Below are 15,748 nucleotides of genomic sequence, written 5' to 3' on the forward strand. Positions count from 1 at the left end.
CAGAGTCAGCACCAGTCGGAGTGCAGTGTGCATGGAGTGGAGGATCACCTTGCAGTGTGCATTATGCAGTAAGGAGCCCCACGCCAACGAAGAGGGTCTGAGAGCCCCCAAACTCGTACAGTGTCCATCCCAGAGGTGGAACCCCCATATGCAGAAGGTTAATACTACGGCAGATAAGGTCAGAAAAAATGTTGGGGTGATACCAGAAAAGATATCCAGATATGCCCTGCGCGCAAGAGTTTTTGGCACGCTGGGCTTCAACGGGGTAAGTGAGGATTCTACCATTTCTGCCAACAGTGCCCAGGGAGTCAGTACTGTTAGAACTATCCCCCCAAGAGTGGCCAGAGCAAAAACAACATCTGAACTGCAAGGGAAGAGCCCATGAGGGAGAGGTAAATACATCTCCCCCACACAACCCAAAATCACCCCATCCGGGAGAGAAAGTGGTTGTTGGGAATAGAGACTCACAGGAGGCACCACGCTGAAGTTGAGACAGGGGATATAAGTAGAGCTGACTCTGGTATGCCAGAATGCAGTATCAGTGGAGGGAGGCTAAGGGGGAGTGGAACAGGGAGCGAACCGGGAGCCGAGACCCTCTTTCAGGTCACCACTGAAAATATGTTTAGCGCTTTGGCCACTCATGACCAACCTGAAACTGAGCTAGAGCTAGAGAATATGTCAACTCCGTTTCGTAGCCCCCCACTAGTTGAGCCCCCTGCAGCATCTCGACCCAATTTAGAGAAAATAGACACGCCATTGGCATCTATTCTTATGAGCCTTCGGGAGGAACTTAAGACACGTTTTGAAACATCAGAGGCAAACCAAGCTGATATTCAGGCCTCCTGCTCAAATTAGATGATGTGATTGCCCAGACAGGGCAATTGGAAGTGGAAGTAAGCTCTATGCGGAATGATATAATCAAGAACTCTAAAGGAGTAGAGGCTCTGGTCAAAACGCCAGTCTTAGAGATGACATGTAGCGGATATAAAATCACTCCTGTAGGTTTGGGGTTTATCAATATACCTGAAGCAGAGGAAGGGCCAAATATAAAGGCTTTTGTGATTAAAATTATTAACGGAAATGGCCTTAAAGGAAAGACTGGACATTAACCTTGACTTGGAGATCCAGCGTGTCCACAGGGATCCATTCAAGAGAAACCTGCAGCGTCAAACGCCAAGGAAAATGTTGGTCAATTTTACATCATACTCAGTTAAAGAGACTATTCTGCTTGCTGCACTAAAAATGGCCCTTACACACTTCAGAAGTTAACGTTTAACATCAGATCAGGCTTCTGCCATGCCACAGATCAGAAGCAATGGGAGCTGGGGAAAAGAATGGAGGAGTTAAATAGCCTGGGAGATAAGGCTCAATTAAAATTCCCAGCCATGCTCCGCGTTATGTGGAACAATCAAATGCACAACATAATATCTGTAGAGGAGGCAGATAGCCTGATAGATGACATAAAAATAGGTGGGCGGATTTGAGGAAGAAATGGTTGACTATACTATTGTCAGCATAAGGAGGATGCAACTCAGTTCAGGAATACATACATAACTTAGATGGGCACAAATAGATGAAAATAGAAAAAATTCACACATATAACACTTTAAAAAACGGTGAAGTGGGAGGGATGCAGGGAGGGAGTGGGTTTTTCACAGCTACTTGGTTGTTTTTAAACAAGGCCCTGCCTCCCCGGTGCCCCCACAGGCTTATGCCTGATAGTAGAGGGAGGGTTCCCATGGGGGAGTCAAGAGTATTAGGTGTAGGGATGGGGCAAGGGCTGGGGAGCAGTGGGAAAAAATAAAAAATCAGTCCTAATTTTACATATTACGATGTCCTTTTTTCAGAAGAATTAAGCTGAGACCCCCGGGTTCAAGTTCGCCAGAACACCTCAAATAAATGGCAGGGAAAGATGACAATTTACAAATTATAACGTGGAGCGTAAACGGCTTAAGAAAAAAAACTAGACAGGGCTTGGTAATGAGGTATCTGGAAGAGTCACTAGCCCATATAAATATCATTCAAGAGACCCATTTAACAGCGATAGAGAGCAGGGAGCTTTATAAAGCAGAACTGGATAGAGAGCTAGGTTGCCTCCGATCAATTGGAATACTCAAAGGGAGTGGCGATAATAAGGAAAGGGTCTGGTGTTGAGATGACCTCCTCTAAAACAGACAGCTCAGGCTGATGAGTCATGGCCATTCTTAGAGGCACAGACTTCGAAATCGTCTGCGCAGGGTTTTTTGGCCCCAACGTGGACGACCCCCAGTATTTAGTAGATCTACAACTTATGGTAGCTGGGGCAGCAGTACCGGTAAAAATAGGAGGGGATTTTAACACATCATCAGATCCAGTATTGGATAGGTCTACCAGTCGGAGCGGCGCCCAACACCAAGGTACAAAAACAAGACAAGTTCTTAAGCATATGCTATCTGAGCTGGGCATGGTTGACTCTTGGAGGTACTTAAATCAGGATAAAAGAGTGTATACCTTCCATAGCAAAAAAATAGACACTTCTCTCGATTAGTTTATTTGTTAATTGACGGCAGTTGGCAGGGAACCTTAAAAAGGTATCTATACTCCCAGGACATATCTCTGACCATGATATGGTTAGCATCCTATTGAAGGGGGTAAAAAAGAGAAACAACTTGAGATGGACATTAAAACGGTCTATATACACAGATTCAGATGTGATCGCTCGCTTGAAGGAAGCCTCCCTTGAGTTTTTTCAGATTAATACCCAATCAGCCCCAATAGGAGTTATTTGGGATACTTTTAAATCCTATCTCAGGGGATACTACAAAGCTTGGTCTCCTTTAAGAATAAGGCAGAAAGGGCTGACTTAAAAAAAATGGAAGAGGAGATTGGGATATTAGAAAGTAGAGCGCAGCACGGATATATAATATAATTCAGAGGGAGGATATTATGAAAAACCTTGAGGAACTTAGAACGAACTATAAAATCAAATCAGACCTAAAATGTAGGGAAAGGTGGGCCAATGGGTGCATGCAGCACTTTGAGTTTGGAGAAAAAGCAGAAGCACTCCTATCTTGGAAATCTACGGCTGAGAGAATGAGAAATTACATCAGGGAGTTCATAATTAATCAGGAAGGAACCATCACAAAGAAAGAAGAGGAAATACTGGAGAACTTGGTTTCCCTCTTCTCTGAGTTATACACAGACTCACTGCGGCCAGATGAAGAGGTATTGAAGCACTGGTTAAATAATGTAGGTCTCCCTGCCTTAACCAATGAGGGTAGGAATAAACTTGACGCTCCCATTACAGAAAGGGAAATCAGAGAGCAGCTTAAACGTACTAAAAACGGCAAAGCAGCGGGACCCGAATCTATACCTATTCAAGTATATAAACTATTAGTAGATGAGATAGTGCCAGAAATTAACAATCTTTTTAATTCAGTTTACAGAGAGGAAGATTCGTCCCTGAGGTCATGGAGCGAGGCTATTATCACATTGATTTTAAAACCAACCAAAGATCCGAGCAAGGCTGATTCATATCGCCTGATCTCATTACTGAACACAGACCACAAAATCTACTCAGGAATTCTGGCAGGCCGTTTGGCCGAGGTGGCCCCTCAACTAATTCACATGGACCAGAAAGGCTTTGTTCCCAAGCGACAAATACAAGATCTCACACTGTCCCTGATTGGAACAATAGATTTAGAAGTTGCCCGATCAATTCCATTGGCGGTAATCACTATAGATGCCACCAAGGCATTCAATCGAGTCAGCTTTCGGTTTTTATGGGGTGTTTTGGAAACTATAGGTTTTAGTCGAGATTTCATAAGGGCAATACAAAAGTTATATGATCGCCCCATGGCTAAAATCCTTATTAATGGCTCCTTGACAAGGAGTTTGGAGATCCATAGAGGAACTAGGCAGGGTTGCCACTTGTCCCCACTTCTTTTTGATTTATACATAAAAACCTTTGGTACATCTGTTGAGAGCCGACGATCAAATTATAACTATACATCAACTTCCATCACACATTAAAATCGCATTATAAGCGGATGACTTAATAATATACACTTCTGACCCAGCCCAAACACTAATTATACTGAAAGAACTGACAAATGAATATGTGACCTTCTCAGGTTATTTTATAAATTCATCAAAGACAGAAGTGATGTGTTGAAATATGGAGGACTGGGGTGGCATAAGATGCAAAGAGATGAAATATTTGGGGATAGTTATTACTGATAAAATTGAAGAGATTCCCTCTTGTAATCTGAAGTGAGTCATGAAGGAGGTGGAGAAGCAATTAACTAGGTGGAAGAAACTACCTCTCTCCATCTATGGGAGAGTGAATTTGATTAAAATGTCGGTTTTACCAAAGTTAACATATCTTTTTAATGGTATACCGCTTAGTTTTCCCAAAGAAGAAATAAGTAAAATCCATGGTAAAATATTGAGTTTTATTTGGGCATCCTGGGGCGTGCGCCTGTCATGGAAAAAAACTACGGAGCAACCTTAAAAAGGGAGGGTTAGCCCTGCCTGACCACCAACTTTACTGCATGGCTTTCCAATTTAAAAACTTCTGTATGCTGGTTGGGGAGCCTTTGAACATCACATGGGGGGTAATATTGGGAGAAATGGTTCAGGATTTAAGCCCTAAAGCATTTTTATACAAATTTAGAGCCCACACATTTTATAAAAAACGAGGCTAAAGTCTTAAAATCTGCATTGAAACTATGGCTCACAGTGAGAGGAATATTAAAGATAGGTTACTTCTCTGACTGCTCTCCAAACTGGGAATCCCCCACAACACCAGAGTGTATGAAAGACGCTCTGAGTGTACCATTAAAACAGGCTGGGATAACAAACTGGGGGGCCCTCTTATCAGCAGACGGAATGATTCCGTGGGAGGCATTAAACAATAAGACAGGAAATAAGTTATCTAGGTTTAAGTACCTGTAAATTAACCAATGGACCTCCACTATTGCAGAGGAGGTGGGGGGCAGCTGGGATTTTGAAGCCTCATTACGGGACATACATTCATGCACCAAAGAATTGGCAAAATGGTATGGACCGTTTTTGGAGGCGGAAGAAGGCAGAATGAAGACTGCATCCTGCATCTGGATAAGTACACTACAGGAGGATGGCATACAATCTTAGTGGATGGAATCTTTGAAAACTCTATATGCCTATGCATCACCGGCTAATATTAAATGCCATCACTTCTTTGTCATTCATAGTATATATTGGACACCACTGAGACTAGCCAAGTTTTTATCACAACCGGTCCCTAGTTGTAAGAGGTGTAACCTCTTAAGGGCCAATGATGCCCATGTGTTTTTTACTTGCCCAGGTATCTGAGAATTCTGGAAGAATGTTGAAATTACCTTAAGGGCTATCCTAACCAAGAACATTGTCTCAACTGAAACATTGGTTTTCCTTGGAGTAGATAGTACATCCAAACAGATTTTGAACAGCAAACAAAGGGGACTTTTATTCCACCTGATGCTTTTGGCTAGAAGAGAGATTTGTATAAAATGGGTAGACCCCCTGTCTCTCCACCCAGCAGAATGATTAAATTCATTGAACCGGACATGTAAACTCGATATCCAATGCAATGTACATAGGCCAAAAGAGTTTTGGAAGAACTACCTAACATGGTCAGCACAGGGTTTTTAATTTAAAGCTTGTTGGTTTGGTTACGAATTCGGATACAAGGTCCAATGATTACATCATGCCATGGACTTAGTGGAGGTGTCTCCGTTCGCTCCCCATAAGACTAGGGCCAGGGAGGCCAAGAGTCTGAATCTGCATGGACCATGGATAGCTCAAGGGTGCAGGTAACGGTTCAGAATGCAGTAGCCATGGTGAAATGAGGACTATAAAAAACATTCAAAATAAAAATAAGAATTGTGAATCCACAAGCGTTGGATTGTTCACTTACTAGTAGGGACCATTAGCTGGATGCACCCTATTGTGATACATGTTCGTTGTACCATACTGATGATGTGTTTTTGAAATTGTTATCCTATTCAGAATGAGAGTAATCACAACTTCACACATTTGGTGTATATGTTTGGCTCAAGAACCAAAGGAACTGAGCTACACAATCGGTGAGACTATGGCCTAATTGCTCTGTGTCAGAATCTCCCCCAAACTATAATGATACCACATTGATATTTGGCGGTAACAGGCCTCTGGGATGGTGTGTAAGGCTGCTCAATTAGAACAAGTGTACTGACAGAAAGGTGCTGCCTTCATCACCCCTAGCACAGTGCATGTTCATCAGGCACCTAGTTCTAAATCATTTGTAGATTACCTGATTCTGGGTCAGGGTTTGTTTTTGTTTAATACCAGAGAAGCTGCCTCTCTGCAGTCCATTGAAAGTAATTCTATGTGCAAAGCTGTTGTCCCTGTGGGCGTCCATGGATGAATCCCTCTGCTGCCAGTGGGAGGGACAGGATGCTGGCTTGAAGGAGGCTAGGTGAAGGGTTAAGGTCCTTCTGACTACTGACTTGAGTGAACCTAGGCATTCCGGTGGGATTAGGCTATATGGTCAGCATTTGGCCTGGTTTATTTTGTCACATGTCTGCCTGGCCTATATGATCTAACATATCACTGCTCCTTGGTTCAATAGACCCCCATTTTATAGGGGCTTAGCAGTGAAGGACAATAGGGTTCCTGGGTAGGGGCAAATGGTGCAGGTGACTTAACAAACCCCTGCTAGCCAGACCTGGGCACCCAAGAGTTACCACCAAGGCTGGCAGTACCAGTAGGGGACAGGGTGAATCATGCTTGAACAAGCCCCAGTGAGAGGTCTGTGAAGTCTTAGTAGATGTTGGAAACCAGGCCAAGTCATCAGGCACCTGACAGAGCCGCCCTTCCTACCCATGGCATAGGCCAATTCTTGTTTTTCTCTAGGATATCAAGCTCAGACTAGACCAGAGTTCTGTGACACCTACCATGAATGCCTAGTGCCTGTGCCCCGTCAGGCCTGGTCTCAAAGCACTCTATGCCAACAAGCCTAAAGACACCCCCAGTGAGAGCTATGTTAAGCCCATGTGAGTGCCTGGAGCTTGCCACCTCTGCCTCCGGTGTTGTACCTGACCCTCTCTGCGGTGTCACCCCCAAAATGTTACCTTCATTATTATTTTTGTTGAATTCATTGGCCTTAGGACTCTGTGAACTTACCGCTACTAGCAAGTGCTCAAGTGCTTGTGCTCACTCCTCTATACATAGTGAAACTGTAGTGTAGTTCCTATATTCCCAATAGGCTCTGCGCATTGGAATAACATAAACAGCAGTGTAGACATAGGACTGAGGTTATCTAGGTCTCTACTGACTATGTTAGACTTAATTAGTTTTGCCAGCTAGCTCAGAGGTCACTAGAAACTTTCTCGAATGTTCATCAAAGGGTTAACCGTTCTGATTTAGACAAGAAGGGATTCGTTTCTGACAAACGCATAAACATGACAACTGGATAACATATATACATACATAAAAACATTGACTAACGAACTCAACTGGTGCTTCTAAGATACGCCTACCCCAGTGTACCTGACCTAAGCCTAATACGTGGGAAGGAGTAAGTAAGTTGCAGTTTTAAGTTAAGTTAGGTTTTTGCCAAGTATCGGAATCAAGAATTCTCTCTAAGATTTTAATCAGCTCCGTACCTTGGTTATAGAATGAAGGAGGTCTTGTATCTCACTTCTCAGGACTCGATCTCCCAGCAACCCGCGAGGGTGACTCGGGAACACCGGAGCTGGATTTCTCGGCATGAGAAAAAGGCAGCTTCTCCAGCGCGTCAAAAGGGAGGGGCGGCTTCCTTCGGCTCTCGCATCAGCTGGGCTTCGGATAAGTAGATCGCCGCTCTGCTCCACACCACCGTTTGTTTGCTTAAGGCAACGTTGGTATATTTATACCTGAAAGGTGCCGGGTTTGACGTAAGGTTGGACATAAGACGTCACTAAGAACTAACATTTCTTTCTGGACTCCAGGAGTTCTTGTGCAAATCAAAACAAAAGCAGGTGGAATTCCCGGGCTGCCGGAGGCTTGATTTGTTTAAAGAACGCGTTGTGCTTTCTAGGAGTCTATGGGAGTAGCCTTGCCGTGCTTTGGACTGCATGGGCTATTACTAAATATGGATATGATTCTTATACCTTTATAAGGAAACTATTTGTTATAACCACATAAGGGCATGAATCGGGAATATCGAATTAGGGTCCTAGATAGAAATACAACAAAATTGGCTTTTACCCAATTGGCATTTTTATTTTACATACAAGTCCCTAATAAAGTGGTGCTACCTGTACCCAGGGCCTGTAACTGTAAAGTAACTGCTACTAGTGAACCTGCAGCACTGGTTGGGCCACTTTAAACCGCACTATTGTAGCCTGTGTGAGAAGTTATAAACTACCACTTTGACCTGGTAAAATAAACCTTTTTCCAGCCCAAACCTAGAGAGTCCAGTGAGCTGGTTGCAGTGTATTTATCAAGTACGACATGTAAATATGAGCTTTACATGTCTTGGTCATGAAAAACCCTTAAATTGTTTTTCACTACTGCAAGGCCTACCTCTCCCATAGGATAACATTGGAGTAACCTTTCTACATTTAAGAAGTGTCAGTTTCCAAATAGGAAGGAGCAGGTAACTAGTTCACATTTGGTGTCTTTGGAATTGTAATGAAAACTCTTTTCTTATGGCAAAGTTGAATTTTAAATTACTATTTTGAGGGGGGCGTGGCTTAGGCATCCCACAAGGTGGCTCCTAGATGTGAGGCTCTGCAACTCAGTAAGACCACAGATTAACTTTTCTGTGGTATTTGGCCGCACAGAGAAGGGAGACTCGATGTATCCTCAATAGTAAGGTATCAGGCTTCTAGTACTTACTTGCCTGGCACAGAAACAAGCCTCTTTCACCCCAAATCAGTGGATGAGGCCACTCGGAATATTGCAGCTAACATTTTGGAATCTATCACATCAAGGAAAATAAAAAACACTCATACATGGCAACACGTTGCATTAAATCTGCTTCAGTGTTTTTTTTTATGACCTATTTCTCAGTTGCCCATTTTATTCACCTGTGCTACTCTTTTTTTCATGGCGTTTGACATCTTAACTTACTTCTGCTGACTCTTATTAAAGTGTTTCATTAAATGCATTAATTAAGCTGCAAGGGCATTTTTGTAATGTGTCCACTCTCACTCGCTGCTTTCATACCAACATGACTTCAGGATTTTGGTGACACTTCATCTAGCATGATAACTAGTCTCTTCCTCAACAAGTAAGTGGGTGGCATTGCTCGAAATGTCGAGGCTGCAATTTTGTGGTATGTCTCTGTGGTGGGAGTGTACAAAGTGTACAATTAGCAATACATTTGTTTGATATTTCAAAGTAATTATTACTTGAGTAGCAAGGTCATTTACCTATTGAACCCAGTTTCAGCAGTATCACTTAATCCAGCACTATAAGTGCTTCTGACCCATGGATCCACCCCTAGTATGCTGCCAATTGTCCTTTTATGGGCAAAATTAGTAAACTCCCATATTCCAGCAAGAGTCACTTTATTAAAATATTCGACTTGGGCCTGTCCTTTGGGGAACCTTTAATGGAGGCTACGAGTTCTTCTTTCAACATGGCACATTCCGATAATTCCTACTCCATGTCTACCACTACTACTCCTATTAAGACCCACTCAGCTTCTGCTTCAAATTAAAGACTCAAACATGACCCCCCTTCTCTAGATAAGACCTCTACTCCTATTCTTTAGAAACCGTGCTACAGTAAATTAGAGCCCTAAGACTATTTATTGAGGAAACAAATACACAGATTCGAACTCTTGACGAAAAATGGTCATCTATGGAGTTGAGATATCGTCAATGGAGCAATGGGTCACTGATCTTCAAGATGAAGCCACTAAAATCTCAACTTTGGAAAAGGACATCTCATGTTATAAAAACAAGCATATTACCTTGAGAACAGAAACAATGCAGTAACTTAGGTATATATGGTCTTCCAGAATGATTAAAAGAGAAAATCCTGTGACCTTCTTCACCTAATTTCTACCAAAGCTCAGTGAATTGCCTTCTTCCACGATCTTAGCATGCACACAGATTGGGTTCTCGCTTTTCCTCCTCCTCAACACCTGTTAAAAATCTTGTGTAGTGGTTACTTTGGTTCTAGAGTTTACAGATGTTTTGAAAGTTTTAAATGTGGCCAAATCTAAGAAAAAACTTTTGTGGTCTGGTGCGAAGGTTTTTACCTCACAGGATGTCTCCTCAGCTACAGCTGACAGAAGGAAGACGTTCTTAACCTTTGTCTGGCAATTGGTGCTATGGGAGATAAATATGGCTTTTTTCCTCCCTGCATTTGCAAAGTCACATACCAGAATTAGACAACTTCGTTATGATAATCCGGCAAAGCTCAGAAACTTTGTTCACTCTCTTTGAACTGACTCAATGGACACAGCGGGTCCTTCCTCACATTCAGACTTCAAGTAATATTTTAATTCAGTCCTAACTTATATAATGTTTACCACAGGTTGTACTTTATTGGTTGTTCGTCTTCTCTTTGTTCATTATCTCTTTTCTTAACATTCCTTTGCAGGCAACCAAGATTTTTTCCGTTCTTGTTTCCCATTTTCCTATGTTACATCCCCATGTGGAGCATTGTCCCTTGTTGGTCATGCTGTCTTCATACGTACATCACCACCCCATTTTTCCTCTTGTCCTTCAACAAGGTATGTGCTCTCAGTCATCAGTTTCTGACATGTACTGTGCTCTACTTTCTTATTTTTTCCCTCTCTTTATTTCACTATTCTATCTTCTTTATATCCTCGTTCTTCTCACCCATTCTCCCTCTATTCCTCTTCCTTCTTTATATTTTATATCTCTCCTGTTGTTAGGCTAGACCGAAGAGTTTCATGTATATGGATTGTTTATTACATCCAGAGTTGTTTCTTTGAATGTGCAAGGATTTATTAATATGAATATAAAAAGGTAGAGAATGTTATCTCATTTGGCTATCTATAATCCAAATCTAGTCCTCCTTCAAATGACTTATCTAACTGAATCAAAAGTCAAAAAAGTGAAACGTAATTGGGTAGGTTCTGTTTTTTACCTGCTCTTAATAAAAAAATTGGAGCAATTATTTTATATCACAAGATGTTGAAATGCAATGTTGTTACTCAAGAAATTGATACAGATGGTAAATGAATATTTATTAAGTTCCTTAATAATGATATTTCATTAACTGTTTGGAATGTGTACGGCCCAACCCAACCTGCTTACATATTCTAGACCAGCATATCTAATGTCTTCAATATAATGGTGATTTTATCATTTTAGGCAATGACTGCAACCAGATTGTAGATCCGTTTACAGATTGCCATTCACAAGTACAATTTGTTCCCCACAGAACGCATAAACAATTTAAGTCTTTTATCTCCCAAAGCTACCTAGTAGATACATAGAGATTGTGCACTCATTCTTTATAAAAGCTTTCTTTTTGCTCCCCTCCACATGATATTCTTACACGATTAGACAACATCTTTGTGAGAAAATCACTTTTGCAAAACCTTATTAACTTTACTATTGAACCTATTGTTATTTCTGACCATGTCCCAGTGGTTGCCGATATGGACATACTCCCAGCACATCCCTAATCTGGTAGGTGAAGGTTTAAAAATTCTCTTTTACATGATCCAGTTTTCTCTCCTTCTTTCACTTCTTTTGCTGATTAACGTTTTGTGTCTCATACAGAGTCCGGTGCATCTCCTAGATTAATATGGGACACTTTTAAAGCTGTGGCTCGAGGTTTTATAATTGATTTCATTTTTTTTAAGAGACTTTTTTTTAAACATTTATTTTTTATTGTTTTTAGCATAAGTAACATACATTACATTGTCTGTATAGTAGTAGTTTGAGAATAAACAGTACAGTCTACATCTTACATTGCGCTCACTTTCAACGGTCTTCATCAACTGAATTAAATACAGCAAACAGGTAAATCAATGGTTCCGTGTCAATCAGCAAGTGTCCAGATGTCATAGACAGTATTAGGCAAGCATGCATTAAAATCGTCCTAGGTACAATATATCAGAAGCATAACTCATTCCCATTCATAACTCACTCAATCTGCTCTTCACAGGGTGTCTAGTGCTGATGTTAGAGTGGTGGGGTCTATTGTGGGGGGCCACAACAGCAAATGATTACTATAAGACCGTGACAGAAGGGGCATCAGTCTCAGGAAAGGGCAACACATAGCACCGCTAAGCAACCCGTTCCAGAGGGGTAGTTTCAGACCCATCTGTGTCTTGCAGGAGGAGATAGTCGTGAAGCGGCCCCCATATGTCCCTGGGCCTTGAGACTTGCGGAAGTGTCTCCGCCTAAATGGCCAGCTGTTTCTGACAACAGAGCAGATGTCCCAGCCAGTCTTTGAACTTCGGACCTACCCCCTATCCCATCTACACCCCACTCTGTGTTTTGCCAATAAAAAGGATACAGCTAAGAATTTGCGATGTGTTTTGGGTATCTGCGCAATATAACTTAAGAGCACCACAAAGGGATCCCTGGCTAAAGTGCTATTCGTCATCGTCTCGAGCGCCACGTGGACCTGCTCCCAAAATTCCTGCACCTTTGGATATTCCCATGCTAGGTGGAGAAATCCAGCTGACGGCTCCTACACCTCTCACAACAATCAGTATCAGACAGCTGATATCTGAACTTTTTAACCGGGGTGTAGTACAGGCGGTGTAAAAATGTATAGTGTATCTCACGCAATCTACAACTAGCAGAGATCCCTGAGGTCTGGAGACAACAGTATGTCCATTTCTCATCATCGATTTCCTCCCTCAGTTCTGCAGCCCAATGTGCTTGAGCATGGCAAGGAGCACCCACCTGCTGCATGCGTATGTTATTGTATAATTCAGACACTAGATGCTTGCCATCCTCAGACCCCAGCATGAGATGCAGGGGGACAAGATTCATGGGCACCTGTGGGAAATCAGGGACGACTGAACGTATACCCTGTCGTAATCTGACATATAAGAAAACATCCAGAGGTGAGGGCTGCACCTCATTGAAAAAATGGTCTGACGAGCGGAACAGACGTCATGAAACAAATCACCCCACGTAGCGACATTAAACTTCTCACACATCTTTTTCCTGCAGCAGTGGAATGCTGGGATGATGGGACAGTGGCAACTTTGAGGAGTATAACAGGGGGACATTAGGGAGGCCCGTGATTCTATTCCATGCATCCACCGTACTGGTAACCGTGGTGGGTGGTGATGCATGTGTGCAAACTGGGGCGTGTATGAGACCGGTCAGAGGGAGAGGGTCCACAAGGCAGCCCTCTGTGGCGATCTCTGGCATGTATCTAGGGGGGCTGACCCAATAATATGCATAGTGGGCCTGTGCACTGAGAAAATAGAACTCAAAGTCAGGTATATCAAAACCACCCTGAGCATAGGGCCTTGTAAGTATGGACCACTTTAGTCGCGGCTGCTTACCTCCCCATAGAAGTCATAGTAGCTCAGTGTGTAGAGTTTTAAAGAAGTGCGGGCCAGGGTTATAAGGTATATTCATAAATAAATATAAAAATTGCGAGAGAACAACCATTTTAATATTGGACGCGCGGCCTGCGAGCGAGAGGGGCAACGATATCCAGCGAGTAACATTATCTGCAAGTTTCGTTATGGCCGTACCATAGTTGAGACGTACAACAGTGTCCTTGTCCTGGGCCAGCTGTATACCTAAGTAACGTAAGTCAGTATCACACCAGTCCAGTGGGAAGTCCAGTGTAAACTTAGCAACTGCAGGCATTAAAGGGAAAAACTGAGATTAACCCCAATTGATACCAATCCCAGATAACCTGCCGAATAGGAGAAAGTCCTGCAATATAGGGTTTACACTTTGTTGTGGGTCCCTAACATACAGCGTGATATCATCTGCGTATAGGGATATTATGATTTGATGCAGACAGCAGCGGAAGGCCGACTCGCGGTGATGTTGACGGAGTCGGGATGCCAGCGGTTCTACCGCTATAGGGAAAAAAAGTAGTAGAGATAGCAGGCAACCCTGCCGCGTACCTCTCGTAATGGAGAGCGCAGGAGAGAGATGACCATTAATCAGCAACTTCGCAGTAAGTTACCAATATAAAAACCTAATCCAGGAGATAAATAAAAGAGTTAAACCCATGCGTTGTAAGACATTAAATAAATAATTCCACTCCACAGAATCAAACGCCTTGGAGGCATCGGAAAAAACTGCAGCTAGTGGGAATACAGGTGCCACGTTCTGAAGAAGAGAGAACAGAGTTCTAAGTTTGTGAGTTGTGGCTCTGCCTGGGTCGAATCCTGATTGATCAGGGAGAATAAGTTTGTCCATTAGGAGGGTCAATCTATTAGCCAAGATTTTTGATAGTATTTTTGTATCACAATTTATAAGTGAAAGCTGCCTGTAAGTGTCGCAAGACTCGGGGGGTTTACCCGGCTTCAAAAGAGATGTTATTAGCGCTTCCCTCATCAAAGGGGGAGCACTCCCTGTTCTAAGGATTTCTCGTATATCTCCTTAAGGACCGTGGCCATAATGTCAATGTATTGTTTATAGACTTTGGCGGGTATGCCGTCCAACCCAGGCGCCTTTCCATTTTTCAGTTGCATTATTGCTTCTCTGATTTCATCCAGTTCGAACGGAAGGCACAAGAATTTTCTCTGCGTGTCACTTAACCACCCAGTACTACATCTCCCAAAAAGTGATCCCTATCCAGTGATCCGCTGATCTGAGTAATATTATACAATGTGCTATAGTGTGAGGTGAACGCTTCGAGTATGTCACCTGTGTCTCAATGTACTACCTCCCCATGTCCTGCGATTTCTAAAATGTGCGTGGAAAAGCGTGGGTGTCTAATCGCCTCGGCCAACGCTCTACCTGGCCGCTCGCCCTCCCTGTATCTACAGGCCATCCAGTATCTACCCCTGAACTTCACCTCTCGCGCCGCAGTCTCCTTGTATTCCGACAATTTCTCTCGGAAGTCAGCCTGCACTTGGCCCACTTCCCCTTCACTCATCCACACCTCCAATGCCTTCAAGTCCAATTCCAGTTGCCTGAGCCTTGTTTGAATATCCCCGAGCACTCCAAAACTTTTTGATATACAAAACCCTCTTATTGTGACATTGAAGGCCTCCCGTATCATTTCCACACTGTCCACTGAACCTTTATTCCGCACAAAGAAATGCTGGATCTCTTCCCCTAATTCAGTGTGAAAGACCTTGTCTAATAGGGCAGTAGGTTGCAGCCTCCAGCTAGGTCTTGGTGTATCATATCACTGGAGTGTGAGTACAAGTTTCACGGGGCAGTGATCAGAGAAGGTTCGGGGAGGATGAAGCTCCTTCCTTATAGCCTTTCCTAGTCCTCTGGAGAGGAGACAGTAATCCAACCGTGCCCATGTCCCTGCATGCGCTGTGAAGTGCGCGCCTTCCTTTACATGTGGGTGAGTAAAGCGCCATCTGTCTATCAGTCCCCCCTCCTCTGGTATACCCTACAGTGCTGCTTGCAAGTTGGCATAGTGGTGTGCTGCAGTATTGGACCTATCCAAGGCCGGATTGAGGGCTTCATTGAAGTTCCCACCCCATATAATATGTGTGGACCCTACCCCCGCAATCTTGCCCCATATGTTATTAAAGAAGTCCGGCGTGTCGATATTAGGGCCAGAGCAGTGGGCTATTGTAACAGAATCTCTGCCCAATCGGCCCCATATTATTACATATCGTCCC

The sequence above is a fragment of the Lissotriton vulgaris genome, chromosome 2_1 (assembly GCF_964263255.1).
Source record: "Lissotriton vulgaris chromosome 2_1, aLisVul1.2, whole genome shotgun sequence".
In the NCBI taxonomy this organism is placed as follows: Eukaryota; Metazoa; Chordata; class Amphibia; order Caudata; family Salamandridae; genus Lissotriton; species Lissotriton vulgaris.